A 6,000-nucleotide genomic window follows, 5' to 3' on the forward strand; every position below is an offset into this window, starting at 1 on the left:
CTACAGGGGGTCCGCCAAATCTTTATGTGATATGATTTTTCTTTTTACCATAACCACTCGAAACCTAGCATCCCTTTTCTGAGGAGAACTTTAGCCAAGAATAGCAGATCTACAAGCTCACAAGGCCTCGCGCTGCGAGGCGTTGTGAGCTTGTAGATCAGCTATTTTTGGCAAAGAGGTATAGGTGTAGAGGGAAAAAAGAGCAGACCACGTAAACAAAAAAAGTATAATTTACTTGAGCACCTGCCCCTCAAAATGTCTGTGCACGCCACTGGCGTTATTACGGACTCCACTTCAGTTCTAGGCAAAACCTGCTGTGATTGGCCAGTAGTCGCTGTGATGGTGGACAGTTCTTGTTTTTGCAACTATGCCTAAACCTAACCTTAACCCTAACCCTAACCTCAGTAAAACTATGCCTGCCAGGGAGCCAGTCAGACGGGTAAGGCGGGGTCTATATCCTATAACGTTGGTGGGATTCATAATCACGCTTCCGCCGTAATCTGAAGACTCACCTCTTCAGACTCCACCTCACCCACTAGCACTTCACTCTCTCTCTGTACCCTTTCCTGCCACCTTCTGCCTTCATTGATGCTAGCGACTGACCAAGATACTGTAAAGCTGTACCATGCAGACATATCTTGGTCACTCGTTCTCATGTTTTTGTTACTACTGTTTGTTTTCTCAACCACCATGTTAAAGGAGACATCCGGACATTTTAAGTGTTATCTTTGATGTGTCGCTAATCACTCAACAACATTGAAAGGGACGTTGAGTTATTCCCAGAGAGTCCCCTTCGTCCAGTCTAACGACCCCCTCCGTTGGCATAATGGGAGCCCGTGGAAGGCTGAAATTCGCCTAATATAACAGATGCAAAGTTAGTTTTTTCTCTACTCCTGCTCATTGTTGAGTGTCATGATACTCAAACATGCACTGAATGTCGCGAACGAGCCACCATACGCTCAGAACGAGATGACGCAGGTTGCTTGTTTCTTCCATAGAACCTGGCGTCTAGGAAAAACAAGCAACTTGCGTCGTCTCGTTCTGCACGAATGGTCGCTCGTTCGTGACATTCACTGCATGTTTGAATATCATGACACTCAACAATGAGCAGGAGTAGAGAAAAAAATAACTTTGCATCTGTTATATTAGGCGAATTTTAGCCTTCCACGGGCTCCCATTATGCCAACGGAGGGGGTCGTTAGACTGGACGAAGGGGACTCTCTGGGAATAACTCAACGACCCTTTCAATGTTGGTGAGTGATTAGCGACACATCAAAGATAACACTTAAAATGTCCGGATGTCTCATTTAAGAAGAATGTTATTGAAACAGATGCTAGGTTCATAGTTTACCTGGTATAGTTTCAATGTACAGATAGTTATTTCGACAGGTATAGTAGTATATTTTTTGTATAGTAGCCTATATATGTTTTGACTGATGCTAGGTTCTTGGTTGACCCGGTGACATTATAGTTTCTCGAGACACTATAGACTCTGCATTCTATGCATGTGATTGTTTACCTCGTTTACTGTAAGTCGTTCTGGATAAGAGCGTCTGCTAAATGCCTACTTTGTAATAGTAAATTGTAAGGACGTACGTATGTCCTTGCGGGCGACCAGGCAGGAACCATAAATGCCTTCAAACACAGCTGTAGCTGTCTGAGGCATACATAACAATACGACTGTGAACAGTGATGTGTCCCAGAGTCACCGTCTGGACAATTTGTCTTGATCTGATTTGATAGAGAGATCAGAGTTACGGTGATTGGAAAGAGAATCAGTTCAAGATTGTCGTCAAGTTGTTGTTTTGCGGTTTGTTTGTCTGCATGCGTACTGTGTGTGTGTGTGTGTGTGTGTGTGTGTGTGTGTGTGTGTGTGTGTGTGTGTGTGTGTGCGCACGCGTGCATGTGCGTGCGTGCACATATATCCAAGCATGGTGAAATGATGTAATCAGGAAGTCAGAGTTGACCCAGCTGTGCGTTTGATGTCACTAATTATCTGCTGCTTCTTTCCCCCAAAAGATACAGTTTCAGCGAATAACACGGAGATTATTTGCACGTCATCTCTGCACCGAGATCATGTACTGCACAGTGTACGAGAGAGAGAGAGAGAGAGAGAGAGAGAGAGAGAGAGAGAGAGAGAGAGAGAGAGAGAGAGAGAGAGAGAGAGAGAGAGAGAGAGAGAGAGAGAGAGAGAGAGAGAGAGAGAGAGAGAGAGAGAGAGAGAGAGAGAGAGAGAGAGAGAGAGAGAGAGAGAGAGAAGGGGACAGAGGGAGAGAGAGAGCGAGAGCAGTATGACAGGCAGGACATGTTTTCACCAGCATCCCAGATGTGTGTGTGTGTGTGTGTGTCATGTCACAGTGGCTGTGTGGTTTGTGTTCTAGTGGTTCAAACGCTGCATGGACCCACAAGCGACTGTGCTGCTTAATTGGTTCAAGCAATGGCATGTGTGTGTGTGTGTGTGTGTGTGTGTGTGTGTGTGTGTGTGTGTGTGTGTGTGTGTGTATTACTAGTGGAAGCCAAATGTTCCCACACATATAGTAGAATTGGAGAAACAGCCATTGTGAGGACAATTGTCTTGGTCCCCATAAATGTTCTCTATAGTTCTAACAATGTGGCACGTTGTGAGTTTTTAGATCTGCTATTTTCTGGCTTTAAAAATGCAATAAAAAATTGTCCACACATGTATAGGAATACCATCGTGTGTGTGTGTGTGTGTGTGTGTGTGTGTGTGTGTGTGTGTGTGTGTGTGTGTGTGTGTGTGTGTGTGTGTGTGTGTGTGTGTGTGTGTGTGTGTGTGTGTGTGTGTGTGTGTGTGTGTGTGCGCGTGTGCGCGCACGTGCGTGCTTGTGTGTGTGGGTGGGTGTGCACGAGCGCGTGTGTGTGTGTGCATATGAAGTTGGTTTGTAGACAAATAAACATCTCCATGAAATAGTGTTTTTTGATCAGTGGTACATATTTGGACTAAACTGTCTCGGGGGAATTCATGATGACAGCATGTTTGACATTTTTATTACTTTCAGCATGGCATCATGTCAGGACTCTTACTGTGTCTAAAGTAACAGGAATGTAAGAACAAATGACACAAAAATGCTCTGTTTGCAGAATTTCAACCTTGATTTCATACTCTTCATCCTCTCCCAACCTCATGTGTTTGTCTATTTTGAGTGTTGCCTTGTTTACAATAAATAAAGGACTCAATTTCAGAGAGAGAGGGGGAGAGGGAGAGAGAGAATCACACCATGTATCTGAAGTTGAAGCTTCCAACAGTTAGGTATAGGTAACCAAGGTTACGGAGATTATTGTTACTGTATATCCCAGTCGATGGTAGGATTGGTTTCTGATGAGTTCGTCACACTCAGGGTCGATGACGACGGCGATAGAGACGTTTTCCCAGATGAGACAAAACAGAGATGCACAAAGATCAGCTGTCCATCAATAGTGTCACTGTCAGTATGCATTGTGTGAAGGTGAAACCAGGGTGCATCTAATCACAAAGTTTCATATAAGAAATACACCGACCTGACCAAGGGGGCTAGCATCCGGCTTGTAAATTGAGGCTATATAGGAAGTTTGACAGTCCATGGCCTGTAGTCTCGCTGTTTCACCCCTGCTGGTTGCAGACGCAATTAGGCTCTATCCAAGGGGATGTGTGTAAGGTCTGTAGAAACCAATGGGGTGACGCTGACCATATTTTTTTAATGGTCTATGGTCCCGACCCATAGAATATTACCTCTACATTAAAAACCTCTATGAGGAGACTGTACAACACCATCTCCACAAAAGCTTAATCAACATGTCTAAAACCGTGGCTGTAACCATAGACACATGGACGAGAATGTGTTTTGGTCCTTTAACCCAGGGGTCTTCAACGTTTTCAGGCCAAGGACCCCCTAGCTGAGAGAGAGATGAAGCAGGGACCCCCCTCTATATTGTATAAGATTGTGTTTCAGATTCAACTTTTTTTGTTTACGTGGTCCGCTCTTTTTTCCCTCTACACCGATAGCTCTTTGCCAAAAAATAGCCGATCTACAAGCTCACAACGCCTCGCAGCGCGATGCGTTGTGAGCTTGTAGATCTGCTTTGGCGGACCCCCTGTAGTAACTCTGAGGACCCCCTAGGGGTCCCAGAGCCCCTGTTGAAGACCCCCACTTTAACCACTTCTTTCTTTCTTTCTTTCTTTCTTATAATCCATCCACTTTTTTAAAATCTATTTCCCACTGGGTCATCAGTTATTAGACCAGACGGGATAGTTCTTTTTAAGCATTAATTGTTTCAAGGAAGGCTTGTGATGTTGATAAGAGGAGAAGGCAGAGGGATCCAGACAGGAGACAAACAAACAGGCTCATCAAAGGAACCAAACTCTGTGGGAACCTTCAGTAGATCTGGAAGAGACCAGAGGAGGAGGATGTCTCTCTTTAGGATAGAGCTACGCTATTTGCTTTCTTTAGATAGAATGACGTCCATATTTGTTATTCCTTTGGTCCCATTCTTCCTGTTTTTTTTCTCCCCTTCTTTCTTCTCTTCCTGGCTAATCTTCTCCTCTCAAGTCTGCTGTCCACTTCTTCTTCTTCTTCTTTCACTCTCTCCTCATTTCAACCCTCCATCCCATCCATCCATCCATCTTTGGACTGCAACTCTCAATATGTTTCGTAGCAATTATTTTAGACCCTCCAGAAAAAAGCGGGCTAAAAGGCTTGATTTTGCTAGATATGCATGGTTTTTATGTGATTATATGCGGTGAAATTGCGGAAAGTTAATGTGTGTGACAAGTTGCAAAACACCAAAAATGTTGGTGTGTTGTGAACTTGTAGATCAGCTATTTTCACAAATTCTGATAGTTTAGAAACTTTTGGCCTATAATGCTTTGCCAAAAATATGGATTGATTATTAATTGATGTTGCAGCCCTCCATCCATCCATCCATCCATCCATCCATCCATCCATCCATCAGTCTTCTTCTCTCTCTGTGCCCTCCTGTCATCTCTCCTCCTCATCATTTTCAATAATTCATCATCCCATCATCCTCTCCTCTGCCGTCTCTCACTCCTCTGGCTCCTCTGTGCTCCTCAACCCTCTTCTCCTCCTCCTCCTCTCTCTCTCTCCTACCCCCACAGCTCACTCTTTCTCCAGCTTAACCTCAACATGTCACTGCAGTGACTGCACACCAGTGGCGTCGTTAGGGGTGGGCTTCGGTGGCTATAGCCACCAATGTTTTGTCCAAAGCCACCAATAAAAAAAAAAAAAAAATTAAAAAATTAAAAGTTTTTTTTTTTTTTTTGAATTATATATCTATCACCCTAACCTAACCCTACCCCTAACCCTAAAACCGAAATAAAGTAACAAAAAACGGGGGGGAAAAGCACCCTAATCCGCGAAATCCGCGGAAAAAATCGCGCGCGCGCGCTTCGCGCGCGCGCGGGAGGAGGGACACATGCACGCGCGCTGCGCGCGCGTGCATGTGCCCATTGACTGCGGGGCTAAGCCCCCGACCTAGTAGAGACCTAGCGACGCGTCTGCTGCACACACTAAACCAGAATGGTGTTAAAGGCAGGGTAAGTGATATTTTTTGGTTAAAACAAAAAGTATTTTGTTAAAAGGTTAAAATACTATATTCTGATAGTAATCATTGCTATAGAGGGTTTTTTCAGTAACAGATGTCTCCCTGTCTCTCCAGCTCTTTAATAAACAGAAAATACATTTTTCGGTAGGTGTCAAAATCTCAGCCAATCAGGAGAAAGTACCCATTTTTAAGCTTAATTTGTATAGTGTTCCAGTTCCAATTTTGTCTGCTCATTTCTTAGTGCCAATTTCACTTGTTTAATCTGTATCCTGATTGAGTTCTCTGTCCTGGTTGGATAAAATTGGAAATGAAACTGAAACTGAAACGAAAATGCATTTTCTGTTTTATAAAGAGGTCGAGAGACATGGAGACTCCTAATACTTAACAAACACTCTATAACAATGAGTACTATCACAATATAGAGCTATTTAACACTTATTT

The 6,000-nt window shown here is 43.8% G+C and overlaps 1 protein-coding gene across 1 annotated transcript in view; it reads right to left on the minus strand.

Moving 5' to 3' along the window:
- The window catches only part of vegfc (vascular endothelial growth factor c), a 101,137-nt gene that overhangs the window by 10,739 nt on the left and 84,398 nt on the right, over positions 1 to 6,000 (minus strand). The gene's annotated exons all lie outside the window — the stretch shown is intronic.

Source organism: Gymnoscopelus microlampas (assembly GCF_963454915.1).
Source record: "Gymnoscopelus microlampas genome assembly, chromosome: 2".
NCBI lineage: Eukaryota > Metazoa > Chordata > Actinopteri > Myctophiformes > Myctophidae > Gymnoscopelus > Gymnoscopelus microlampas.